The sequence below is a fragment of the Zootoca vivipara genome, chromosome 3 (assembly GCF_965207765.1).
Source record: "Zootoca vivipara chromosome 3, rZooViv2.hap1.1, whole genome shotgun sequence".
Taxonomy (NCBI): Eukaryota; Metazoa; Chordata; class Lepidosauria; order Squamata; family Lacertidae; genus Zootoca; species Zootoca vivipara.
Genome location: NC_142586.1, coordinates 75,692,745 through 75,707,113, shown reverse-complemented (window position 1 = coordinate 75,707,113; position 14,369 = coordinate 75,692,745). Strand labels below are relative to the sequence as shown.

Here is a 14,369-nt window from a genome sequence, read left to right as displayed (position 1 = left end):
ACAAGTTGAGGTCATGTCCAATACATATGTATTTTATTAGATTTTATTTGCAATGAAAGGGTTTCTACCCCCCACTCTTGTTTATGACAAATTGTTTCAGGCACAAGCCTCACCTGTAAACTTTACAATTTTCAGCTTTACATTATTTTACATTTTTAAAAGATCTGTTCCCTTCTCTTATTGGCTAACTTTCACTTCTTTACTTCCTTCCATTGGCCTATGGCTCTTTGGTTACTTTTTGGGAAATTCTCAGTGAAAATATTAAAGATGAACAATCTTCCATGAAATGCAGATTGTCCATAAAAGATCTTCCACTGGAATGTAGGGTGTGTTCAAATTGTTGAATTTACTGTAGTTTATTGTTATGTAAAGTGTAAATGTAGTTAATATGTTGCTCCAGGTACCTCAGTTTGCTCAGGGGGAAAAGATGCCTCCAGATTAGTAACATTTTGCCCACTTCCATAGTATGCTAACATATCTATGAATGATTCCAAGCAATACTCCCTCATCGCTATCCCAAAGTTCCTTTTTTATGTACAATGTATGACACCATTGTAATATGGATCCACAGGAAGGAGTCCTAAAGAAATTCAAACAGGACCAATTACTTCAACATTACCATTAAACTGGCCCACTGCCCAAGTCATATAAGTTCTTTTTCATTATGACAGCTATATGACACCTGACTGCTATTCTTATCTACCACAAGAACACACAACATGACCTGCTGCTTCCCGAGAACCCCCCAAATAAAACATGTGTTCCCATTCTTCAAAACAAGGCACAAATGAAAGATTTAAACAAGTATTCGGGACCCAGTAAGAGCGCTGCTGGATCAGAAGAAAGAAGCATCTGGTCCAACATCCTGTTCTCACAGTGGCAAACCAACTGCCTGCAAGCAGAATCCGAGCACAGCAGCACCCTCTCCCATACCCTTTAACATTTCTCTGATGAAAATAGGGACGTCCCATTCCATAATGATAATTTTACTATTTATACCCCTCACATCTTATTGGGGTTGCCCCAGCACCCGGGCAGCTTCCAACATATATAACAATATAACAAAACATTAAACATGTCTAGTCATGTTTCATGGGATCAATTTCAATCTGTTACCTCCGAGGATGTGGACAGGCTGCTTGGACGAGTGAAACCAACCACCTGTCTCCTTGACCCTTGCCCATCCTGGCTAATAAAAGCGAGCCGGGAAGGGCTGGGTGATGGGCTCCGCGGGGTGGTAAATTCTTCCCTCTATGAGGGAGTATTCCCAGACCCGCTGAAAGAGGCGGTCATTAAACTGCTTCTTAAAAAACCATCTTTAGATGCGGTTAATATGGCCAACTATCGCCCAGTCTCAAATCTTCCATTCATGGGCAAGGTGATTGAGCGAGTGGTGGCTGAACAACTCCAGGCACGCCTGGAAGAAGCGGACCATTTGGATCCCTTCCAGTCGGGATTCAGGCCTCATCATGGGACTGAAACTGCCCTGGTCTCACTGGTTGATGATCTTCGGCGGGCTAGGGACAAAGGTGAGAGCAGTTTCCTAGTCCTGCTGGATCTCTCAGCGGCTTTTGACACCATCAACCATAACATCCTTCTGGACCGTCTAGAGCAGGCATGTCAAACCTGCGGCCCTCCAGAAGTTTTGGACTACAATTCCCATCTTCCCCAACCACTGGTCCTGCTAGCTAGGGATCATGGGAGTTGTAGGCCAAAACATCTGGAGGGCCAAAGGTTTGACATGCCTGGTCTAGAGGGTTTGGGAGCTGGGGGCACTGTTATACAGTGGTTCAGCTCCTTCCTCCTGGGCCGTGTTATTATTATTATTATTATACATTTAATACAGGGGTGTCTTCAGATGGCTCAGGGTTCGGATAACTCCATACCCTCCAACATTTCTCCAATGAAAATAGGGACATCCTAAGGAAAAGCAGGAGATTCCAGGGATCAAATCAGAAACCAGGATTGCTTCTTTAAATCAGGGATGTCCCTGGAAAAAAGCGACACTTAGAGGGTCTGATCGCCACCTGTGATCCCCAGCAACTGTTATTCAGAAGCATACTGGCTATGAGTCTTGAGGGAGTGTATAGCCATTCTGACTAGCAGCAACTGGTCGCCTTATCCTTCTCAAACCTGGTATAGCCACGCAAAACAGAGTGGCGAGGCCTGGCCTATGGAACATCTGTTACTATCTCTTGTGATTTTGTACTGTCATAGACAGGCACCATTTAACTGAATGCAAGATTAGTATTTAACAATGTGCTGGTAAGTGACTTTTCCAAGTTAGGAGGTTGCCAAGATAGGCCATCTTTCTAAAGCCTGCTAGAAAGGATCATAGTCTGAGGATTGGCTGCAGTCCTTTCATCCATGTAGGAGGGTTTTTTTTAGCAGGCACCTGCTATTTTATTGTCATTCTGTAAAATAAACCCAAAGTAATCCACATCTTGGATAAACTAGGGACCCCCCCCCATTTCATAGAAGGAATGGCCATGACTTAGATACCCATCGCTGTGCTTTCCATCATCTAAAGACACAGAAACCCTTCAATGTGTTCCTTTTAAAATACCCACGAACCATGACCAGTTAACACCCATAATTCTACTATCAACATCTGATAACATGCAAAAAAATTAAAAAGGTCGATCTGCTGGAGTAGTTTTTTCCAAATTATGTTAACTTTTGCTTTCTAATCTTTTGTGGAAAGTTTGTGTGGTATAGTAAAGATAAAAGTAAAGGGACCCCTGACCATTAGGTCCAGTCATGACCGACTCTGGGGTTGTGGCGCTCATCTCGCGTTATTGGCCAAAGGAGCCAGCATACAGCTTCCAGGTCATGTGGCCAGCATGACAAAGCTGCTTCTGGCAAACCAGAGCAGCACATGGAAATGCCGTTTACCTTCCCGCTGTAGCGGTTCCTATTTATCTACTTGCACTTTGACGTGCTTTCGAACTGCTAGGTTGGCAGGAGCAGGGACCGAGCAACAGGCGCTCACCCCGTCGTGGGGATTCGAACTGCCGACCTTCTGATCGGCAAGCCCTAGGCTCTGTGGTTTAACCCACAGCGCCACCCGCGTCCCTGTGTGGTATAGTGTAACAGTATTATTCTACCTTACATCTGCATCCAATGAAGCAATAGCAATGCTATAGCTTGTATTACTCCTTTCCTTATTCCCCCTACCTTTTAGGAAAAAATAGCCCCAAGTATATTGGTAGTTTTGCTAATAATGTGATGGAGAAACAAGATAAATGAAACTAACAGGGGAAAATGTTACTTTTACATGTCACGACTTGAATCATTTATTTTCTTCCTTTGGTGTCAGTTCTAAAAAAATAAAAATCCTTTGCTGTCTGTATTAAAATGCTGCATCTGATGAGGGTCAAAACACAGGTCATAAGCATTGAGTGTGTTCCATGAAAATAATTTCCTCACTATTAACAAGAAGAGCTTCAAAAACCATAGTTTTGTTCTCTCAGAGGACCTCTAGGGTAAAACTAATTATGGTTTCAAAATACAGAAATAAGATTGACTAAACACTTTCCCTACTTATGGAATAGCAAAATGTGTTTATTGCTGGAATATAAGCTACTGGAAATATTAGATCCATCAAGTGATTTGGAAACAAATACTATACAGAAAAATATATCACAAGTTGAAACAAGCAAGGAATTGCAGAAAGCGCTCTCTCTCTCTCTCTCTCTCTCTCTCTCTCTCTCTGTGTGTGTGTGTGTGTGTGTGTGTGTGTGTGAGAGAGAGAGAGAGAGAGAGAGAGAGAGAGAGAGAGAGAGAGAGAGAGAGAGAGAGATTGGAAGAGGACGCACTACTGGCAGACCAACATGGCCACTATTAAAGTTGAAAGGTTGCCCTTGCCAGGGGCAGAGGAAAGGGTGTGTGGTGGGGTGACATTTGGTGTGCCGCCCACCCGCGACTCCCAAGCATACCCCAAGCCATTGGGGGAAGGGGGGAGCTGCACCGCTTTGCTGTCGGCATCCCCCCCTTCCCCCTTCACTTCCCGCCCCCTCCCCTCGGGAGCGTGCCCGCCCTGGGCAGTGCGGGCATATGCCACTTCCTTTTAAAGCAGAAATTCCCACAAAATCCATTGCCTTCTTTATTTTAATATTAGTGACCAGGTCAACTTCCGAAGTAACACACCTTGGCCACTGACAGGGTAACGCTCAAGTTCCCTCTTCCAGGGTGGTATCTGAACACTGATGGAACCACTCTACCTGTCATCCTTCCCCTCTGATAAATAATGTGAAACAGTGAGGCAAAAAGGAAGGTTCCATTGATGCAACCCTGTCATGTCATCCTCCAAATCCCTGCTCTTCATTTTCTTCTTTTGTTTGAATACACCCTCCCTCCACCCCTTCTCTGAATTGCTGTTCTGGTGTTAGCAACATTAGTAGGCAGGAAGGCAGGGAGGTCACTCCCCCCCCCCGCCGCCGCCTCTCCCCCCCCCATGCCTGTCAAGCTTCTGGGCTGAAGTAACCCCATTTCCAGGGAATCTGTCTGACAACGATCCTAGAGGGAGTGGGAGACCTCCCTCTCTTCTTTCTACCACAATCAGAACAACAGAGAAAGGAGTGACATGGGGGTGTGAGCGACTTCCGAGGTTGTTAACTTTTCAAATAAATTTTAAGATGTGTGTCGCAGGCTAACAAAACTCATACTTCAAGCTAACAAATATGAATTTCAGAGACATTACTTTTTGTATTACACATGAAATGAAACTACAAATTAAAGTGACTTCTTAACAGCAGTATCATAAACATTCTACATTGGATGATTTTGTATTGACACTGAACTTATTTTAGGTTTAACTATAACCTATTAAAATTTCTAAATCCAGAAGTGGTGTGTGTGTGTGTGTGTGTAATGGTATCTTATGCCTTAATATTAAGATTAGCAATAAAAGTTAAAATATAATTGAATATATTAATACAGATTTCCATTCTGTTTGGACAGCCTTTGGAGGAGAAGGAGAAATTGAACACTACAATATTTTAATCATGTAGAATCCTGTAATACAAATATACTAGGTTAAGTTAATGAGCTGGAAATAACCACACTGCATTTTAGAATAATATTTATAATGGACAAATCCTTCAATCTTCACTGTTCTGCATTTAGACTAAATTTAAATTATAGCTGCTGTCCCTTTAGGCAAAACTTTTTCAAATAAAAATGTATGAAACGTATTCTTGAACAAGTTGATATAAACTGTTCACATACTTCCAATAAAAAAATGAATTCTAGCTGTGTTAAGTGCAAAAGCCAGATATTTCTATTTATATAACCTTCATTTGTATCAATCTATGTTTTGAAAGATTTACAAAATAGCACATGGGTACTCGAGGGTGACTCTTAAAATTTCAGGCACTTCAGAGTGTGTGTAAGAAGGAGCCTGGAATGTCAAAACAATTCTACTTATCTGTTATCCAATGCAATGAGAGCTGATGCGCTGGCAAATTGGTGCACCATACATGATGAACCATGAGCGAGAAATGAAACATACTGTATTTTGTTAAAAAACTGTGCTTTAACTTCAGGGCTGTTATGGTTTTATGTTGTTTTAAAAACACACACAACTTTTTTTACATATTTATTGTCAGCTACCCAAAGAAATGTATGTTAAGGGGCGGCACACAAATGTTGTAAAGTAATAACAGTAAGTTTTTTAAAAAATAGTTGTACATAATATTAAGTCAACAATATACATACAGTAAATATTAATTTTCATACTAGTAGTTTGATTTCTTAAACATACTTACTTCAGGATTACTACCGGATGTTTTCTTTACCTAATCTTTACTAATACAAAGTTTTAAACATAAGCAGATGTATTTTCAACATTTTAAGAAAATTACTTGAGGTTCCAATGCTGAGCTGAATAAGGGCTACACATTTCTAGCAGTTTCTAGCACTAGTATGGACACTCTTCAACCAGTTTGCTCATGTGATAAGCAGTGTGCAAATATTATGGGCTTCCAAAATAAGTCACTCTCAAAAGTACTAAATAAAGAGTGGTCAAAAGGATACCTTTCAATCAATTGGCAACTTATCAGGGTCGATAGGAGTTGGAGGCCAACAACATACAAAGCGCACAGCATTGGCTACCCTTCTTGTAGATGGATGCCATAATAGAACCAACAGTCATTATTTGGAAGATATGCCATTAAAATCTGTAGCATTAGTTTCCAAATAAATAGGTTTAGAATCCCATTTCCTACAGTCCTTACAATTTTTGTTAAGGCACAAAGGTGCTATTGTATAACAGCTACAGTACACTGTACTTTTTATGTTCTACTTTTTACCCTATAAAAATTAAAGATGACATTCAGCAGCATTTCTATAAATTAAACATAAAGCTCTTTAATAAATCAGGAAGAGCACAGTCTTTTAAATTACTTCCATTTACTTCTCATAACTCTGTCCCCACTAGGTGAAATTTCATTGATAGCATGGCATATCCAAACAGCTAAAAACAGGATGCAAGAGATTTCACCAGTTTTAGATCTTGGGCATGTTGAACTTTCCAAAGGGGAAATGCATGGGAAGCATGGGTTGGGGTCAACAGGGAATGTGATAGTGGGCAAGCACATTTCACCTGCTCTCCATGCAGTGTTAATCCTGAGGTTCTAAGAATGCATGGACAGCAAATCTACCACTAAAAAAGTTCTGGGGGAAAATAAGTACTGTGTTCCATTCTTCCCAAGAAAAAAACTGCAGTTGGTCTTCATACAGATGCCTTTACTTTCTTTCAGATAGATAGATAGATAGATAAATCTTTATTTGGCTATAAGCCCACACCACAAAAATAAATCAGACGTAAAAAACAGAGATACAAATTTCCAACATATAAATAGAGTAGATCTGTGGGATTACACTACAGCATTTGGGGGGAAGAACCTTGGATGAATCATTTTGTATTTACATAAGACGTATAGGAAACTATATTAGGGTATCAAGAATCATGGAGGAGCATTCCGGCTCGTTTCTTGTATGCGAGGACTGAGACCAAAAACCTTGCAACCAACAGGGTCCTGTACGGATCATTGTCATGTAACGCACATGCTAGGTGAGACTCAGATGGTTTATCGGCAATCTCCAGGATTAACTTTCACTGTTGTCTATTCTGCCCCCACCCAAAGAGCAACAGACACCCAGAGCTGGCAAGAAGAACGAAGGAACTGTATGGTGGGTGAGTGGAGCCTATGTACCAGCTGACCAGGCTAAGGGAATCATCCTGTTGTTGCACTGCAAAACATTTGCCATTTGAATGTGGATGGGGGGGGGGGGAGAGGGGAGATGGCTTAAGAAAAGCCACATACACATGCGAGTAACATGTATGGGCTCAGAACACTGACAATGGCTCTGCTTCTAAAACTAGAATTGAAAAATAATCCCAATGGTGTAATAGAAAGACATTACACTGCAGCCAGCATGCAAAAACTGTAATTTAGGGATACCAGCTGTGCTTCACTGTGCAAGCTTCTGTGTCCTAGTTCCAGTATGTGGAAACAGGGGGTAAAGCCTCATTCCAGGATTCATTTGAGCAGCTTAGCACTGGTCTTGATAGAACAAGGTTTAGCTTACACACTGACAAAATGTGCTGTGTATCAGGTTTTGCTCTGACACTTTTGTTACATTATTTCCCATTAAGAAAATCTCAAAACACACTTTGGTAGCATTGCTCTGGCAAGATTTTGCCTGTGCTCACGTACTCTCTTTAAGAGCAGTTTAAGGACACATTAAAAATAAATAGTTGCATGGCTGCTCTTAGATCCTTAATTGTTCTCTCTGTTATTATTCTTGTCCCATATGGTCAGGGCATGAGTGGTAGGACAGAAGTCCACGCAATCAATCAACGTGGGAGAATATCAGTGCAGCTTAGTCGTAACATTTTCACTCTTTTTTCATCTGTATCTTCAGATTGCCCTTAATTCTGTCAGAGGCAGTAGCTAGACAACTGACTAACTATCAAACCTTTATTAGGCATTTTACAAATAGAACCACAAGAAAAAGAATCACATACAAAAGTATTTAAAATGCACACAAATGGGCTCTATATATATATATATATATATATATATATATATATATATATATATATATAATTTGAGATTTCTTCCTATTAAACTACTCCTTGAGACACTTGAGACAACTGACCACTTTAGGCTACTTTCATAACTACCATTACTTTTTATATATATATAAATGAAGTATACAACCTCTGCATTCATTAGAAGGGTAGGACTGGTATGCTTAATTTTTTACATAATAAAATGTGTGCAACTACAGATATAAGACACTAGATGTTTCCAGTTCATGAAACCAAAAGTTTCACCACATGGGGGCATATGCATATAAATATTAGCAACAAAAAATTATGGAATTTCATAGTATTTTGGTTGAAAAGCTCTGTTGCTTAGCATTGTGAAGTCTGAAGCCCTATCAATTTTCCCAAATAATTCAGTGGCTTTTGGTACCACTGACCATAATAGTAGTCTAGACTCAATGTTCTCTGGACAGAAAGTACAAGACAAATGCACATGACATTAAATACAATTTTGAACACTTTTGCAGCCTCTTGTCTCAAGATCTGCATTTTCAAAACTTTTGAGCAGCTGAAACATTCAACAGGTGAAATGTTCATTAAGATTCTGTCACCTCAGCTGCTAAGCTGCTGGTTGTGCTTGGGGGAGGGGGGTAATTTCAAGAAACTGAAGTTGTTAGTTTACCATAGTTACTCCTGCTCCCATGATACCTCACTTGCCTCTGTGGGTTCATGATAAGGGTGCTTTGATTTTCAGAAAGGGCTATTATGTACATGTAAAATATTACTTACGTGGTCTAGATGGTAACACCAAAAGGAACTGCATCAAGTACTAGCCCTCCCTTTTGGAAAGCTGGTCTTGTATTTGCATGAAGGCTGAAACAAAAACAAAAAGGAAACTATTAATGCATGTAATCCACACTTGGGCTGAGAAGATCAGAACAGAACTGGCCATTTCCCAAGTCCCTTTAGATCTCACGGCAGTCACAAAATAATTTCAATATCATTGTCAACATTTATATAAATTGCCGCTGAAATATAAAACTGAATCTGAGCAACAAGTTAAAAAGCACAGATCCCAGTATCAATCCTTGAGGGACTCCCTACATCTCTCCATTTGGAGAACAGTCCATTTATTCTTACTGTCTGCTTTCTGCTATTTAACCGATTCCTGATTCACAAGAGGAGCTCTCCTCTCATTCCATGACTGGTACTCAGGAGTCTTTGATTAGGTTCATTGTGGAAAGCTTTTTGAAAGTCCAAGTACACTAACTATATGAACCAAAATAACTCTATCCATATGCATGTTGATATTCTCAAAGAACTCTAATAGTTCATGAGGCTCATGCTTCAGCAAGGCTTGTATTTCTATATGCTTACTTAAATCACCTTTAACAATACTTTCCACTAGTTAACAAGCATGGAATTTCCAGCATCCCTACTGGACCCCTTTGCGAAAACTGGAATTACATTGGATACTTTCCAGTCTTCAACATCTTATTAGCTTGATTAAGTTCTGTGATAAAACAAGAATGCTTTAAAATAGTAAGTCTGTAGGAAGCAGAGAGAGGTGGAACAATATTGATCACCTCAAAAAAATGCAAATGAAATGTAGATTCGCCACACCTTCTCACCACACTAGATTTTTATATTATTGCTCTTTTAATGATGGGGAAGTAAGCAATCACAGTAGCATCCCTAACCTTATTTACAAGTAAAGTCTTTGATTTCAATGAGCTATATTTAGCATCAGGCAGGAGTTAAATAGAGATGACCCCCAAATTACTAGGCAATGTCTTCATCAGAAAGGAGAACCAAACTCACAATCTTTTGATATGGACCCAATAAAATGTTTCAACACATTAGAAGAAAATGAGGTAATAAAGTTATAAAGAAATACTTTAACTTCTTTGGTCAGGTCACCGTGTTTCCTCTAAATCAGCCTCTCTCAATCTTATTGCTCCCCAATATGTTTTGGATTACAACTCCCAACACCCTTGACCATTGTCCATGCTGGCTGAGACTGATGACAGCAGTAGCCCAAAACACCTGGAGGGCACCAGGTTGGGAAAGGCTGCTCTAAATAATGCTTAACCTTGAATAGTTAAGAAATTGGGGTAAGAATTTACACAGCTGGTGTATAACTTTTGTAATAGACTGGAATGCCGTTTAGTCCTGTTGTACTTTTAAGGTTAAAAGCAGAGAAAACATTCTGCTATCTAAACCATGGAATGAAATTGACAGAAACAAAGCACTTAGTTAATGAGAAGCAACAGAAGGAATACCAACTGGCTGTCACCTTCCATTTCCTGTTGTATGTTTAAAAGAAAACGACAAGAAGTGTAATCATTTCCCTCTATACTAGACAATGTTGCTGGTGCAGATTTTCAGTAGCCCCAACCTTTTTACTGAAGTACGATTTTAATCAAACAGATGTGCCCTGCATATTAGCTGGCTGCCTCATTCTCATGTCTCTGGCAAAGCAATATACTGCTGTTAGAATTGCTGCAATGTGGGGGCAGACACAAAGTTATCTCTGAATTTATGGGACAATAAGCTTCCACAGGAGACTTACTGATGGATTTTGACAAAATGAAATCACCACCAGCTCCTCTCTTGTGTTGAAAATGTCCACATTTCTTTATATTACACCTCTAATTTTCCTCGTATTAGACTTGAGAGATGAAACGAGGCTATCGTTAAGGAAAAGGTCACCTCTCTACATGATTAAATGCACCTACTTTCTAATTGCACACAGCACATCAAGCATGTTATGATAAGCAGCTTTCTTCTGCAACAGGAGATATGTGTATATAAAAAAATAAAATGGATGGGGTGGGGTGAAATCCAGAAAAAAAAATCCTTCACCTCTGCTTTAAGAGAGACAATAGGAGAGAGGAGACAAAATATATGGAAGAGAGAAATAAATAAATAAATAAATAAATAGAAATTAATATAGAAATTGATTGATTGAGATTCCATCATTTGTTTGGGCTGTATGAGGTGTTGGGGGAACACACCCTTGTATAAAAGTGGTTAGGAGATTGTGTCCCTCTGAATGCCAAGCTCTCAGTTATGGAACTACATTTAAGCAAATGTGCCAGCCCTCAAGCAGAACCAAGTGGTGGTGTCGCATATACAAACATGAATTTAGATAACCAAGAAGAGTTTGACCAACAATACTTATACTGCCCTATTGTTTTCAGTGGCCTTGTTTTGATTCAAATCCTTGTCGGCATTTATACCACCAGAGTGTACTTTTGGAGGGATTGGTCCCAATTTCTCCAACAGTGGAATTTAATGAAATGGTTAGTATGCTGGACAAAGGTTGGGGGCATTGAGATTCAGCTTCCCATTCAATACCTCAACCTATGAGGTGACCGTGGGCCAGAATTATTGTTGCATGTTCCAACCATCCAATCCTAGTCAACAATCTAGCTTGTTTAAAAATATGTCATACAGTTAATAACGTAGATGAAGCTAGGCCCAATGACTGCAGATTGCATGGCCCATTACCTAACATATGTAGCTCTTGCACATCCATATCTTTTTATGGTACATCCATATCTTTTATGGTCCTACGGGACCGCCTCTCCTGGTATGCTCTGTGGAGGACCTTAATGTCCACAAATAACAATATTTTGGAGATCCCGAGCCATAAGGTGGCTAGATTGGTCTCAATTAGAGCCAGGGCCTTTTCAGTATTGGCCCCAACTTAATGGAACGCTCTCCCACAGGAGACCAGGGCCCTGTGGAATTTGACATCTTTCCACAGGGCCTGCAAGACGGAGCTTTCCGCCTGACCTTTGGGCTGGACTTAGTCTAACCACTAATACATAGCAATGTTCTTATATCCAAACATTAAAATCATGTATCTGTGCTAGGTGGGAATGCCTGAGAAGTGTTTAGCACCCACTCTTTAAATGTTTTCTGTGGTGCACTCAAAAAAGAAAAAAAGAGGGATACAAACAGAAATTCTGACAGCACTGACTTTGTTAGGAAGAAAAGCTCTTATGGAGCTGATTTCTTTTTTAAAAGTAAGCAAGCTATTTTAAAACTTATTTCTCAGCGAAGAAAAGAAGTTCTAAATCACAGCTGGCTGTAGTAGTCGCAAGCTCTCTGAACTCTATGGGTAGAATAAAAAGCTGAACTTCAAACAAGAAAAAAAATAAATCCAACTGATTAAAAGCAATGAACAATGGAAATCACGACTCTTTTACTCAGAGTAGACCCAATTAAATTAATGAACATGCCTAAGTTAGGTAAATTAATTTTAATGGGTTTGCTCTGAGTAAAACTTAGTTGAATGCCACACTAATCATTCCAAACCTCTACAATCTGTAATTAAGAGAGTTGTCTGAATTAAAAGACTTCTCTGAACTCTAGGTGAGTGGCGTTTGTGGTCTGGTGTGGTGGTGGTTCTGTGCACGGCCATTTTCTGACTGCTCTGGTCATTGGAGGGATACAGATCCTCCCTCCTTGGTCAGATGGGTTGGCACCAAAAGCCTATTTGAATGAGCCAATCAGAGGAGGGGGGACTGGTTGCAGCCTTCATAAGAGTAAGCTGCACCCAGGGGCCCCTCTCTCCTAGTTTGCCGCTGGCTTTCCCACCCACCCTGTTTCTATGTGGTCCTGACTGAAGGTGAGAGGGCAGGCCGGTGGACCTTGCTATGGAATACTTGGTCACTGCATTCAGGGCCAAGAAGGAATTTTTTCCTGCTGACAAATTGGTCAGTATTCAGGCTTTTACCTACTTCATAGCAAATGTCACAACTTTTGGAGGATAAGGCATTGGAGTTCATCGTTAGACATCAGGTACCCTGATACACGAGTCCAAGAAAGTTTCACTTTGCCCGGAATTTCACTCAGGAACCATGGGCTATGGAAACCTTCTGACTGGCAGCCCTGTTGGGACTACTCAGGATCGACCAACCTTATTGATCAACCAGCAGGCAGGCTGCTTGATACCAGATGCATACCCAATGCCTTCAGCAAAACCACAGTTTATTCCCCATTATACTTATTAAACATGGGTCACCAACCTTTGGGCACATTTGGGATTTTGAAAAAGTGGTAAGGCTACCAGTCACTAAATGGCTACCATGACGATGTGGCACAACACAAAATGGTTTGTTACAACTTCAAAAGAACAAAAAGAGAGAGAGGACCAGAAAATGATGCAGCTACTTCCCTCCACCCCCAAATCAATACAAAAAAGGCACCAACATCAGCCACTGCTGTGCAGCAAGCATTTGTTTCCTGATCTCCTTCAAAGGCATTATAATTACTGTCTTACCCATGCTGATAGAATATATAATTTAATTGCATTTAATGATCTCTCTTTCTAATTGTGGTGTCAGGTCTGCATCCTATTGATGTCTGCTGATATGATGAAACTGTACCTTACAACGATGTTACTAGGAACTCCACAAGTGGCAAGAACAAATGGATTTGCTCCCCATTCCACCCAAGCAACATACTGAAGAAGGACATTGAATAAAGTGAAGTGGATGCTGCTGCTTCCTGCTGTAAATCTAAATAACTTTCAAAGGTAACTTAAGTATGGTTAGTGATATTAATTACTACCTTGTAACTATGCTGTGATTCAAGCCTCTGGCTAAAAATATTTTCCGTGACTGTGAGTTGATCTCCACTGGAAAAAAACAGATTGCTCTTCAAAGGAAAATTTAGAATGAAAACTGCCCAAACTGAGCTTAATTCTTTCCCTTCGATCTTCAATGGTGAAGTTTTTTTGTGAGTGTGTTTTTAAAGAAACTATGCTTCAGGAATAAACGGATACAGGTGAAAGATAGACTGTGACCTTGGATGTTTTGGAGAAAAATGGCAACATGAAGTGTTGGGAAGAAGAGATCCCAAATGTCTGAAGCAGTTCTGAAGTGGCATGAGGAAAGCCTTGGGCAGATTTGGGCTGCCATTTGTTTTTAAAAAAAATGTATATACCACATTTCTGCAGCAGAGCTAACAACAAAACTACAATTTATAAAAACAGCAGCAACATGGGCAATAAAAGCAGCTCCTAAAACCATGTTCACCGACCATTTCCAGCAAGTTAAAAGCCCTAAATAAAAACCTAAAAACAGCCTCCAAGATTAGCCATATACCCTCCAACATTTCTCCGATGGATGTCCCATTTCATAATGATAATTTTACTATTTATATTCCACACATCTTACTGGGTTGCCCCAGCCACCCTGGGAAGCTTCCAACATATATAAAGACATTTTAAAAATGTAAACTTTTTTTTATAAACAAAATTCCCTATAAAGGATTGTCTTCAAATGGCAAATGAAAATTG

At 40.1% G+C, this 14,369-nt stretch overlaps 1 protein-coding gene across 5 annotated transcripts in view; it reads right to left on the bottom strand.

Annotated features, from left to right (window-relative positions):
- CHRM3 (cholinergic receptor muscarinic 3) overlaps nucleotides 1–14,369 on the bottom strand; it is a 235,255-nt gene that overhangs the window by 104,331 nt on the left and 116,555 nt on the right. For all 5 annotated transcript variants that reach the window (XM_035108375.3, XM_088666462.1, XM_035108374.3 and 2 more), the window contains one exon: nucleotides 8,846–8,929. The gene's annotated coding sequence lies outside the window, so the exon portion shown is untranslated. The remainder of the gene's footprint in view (nucleotides 1–8,845; nucleotides 8,930–14,369) is intronic.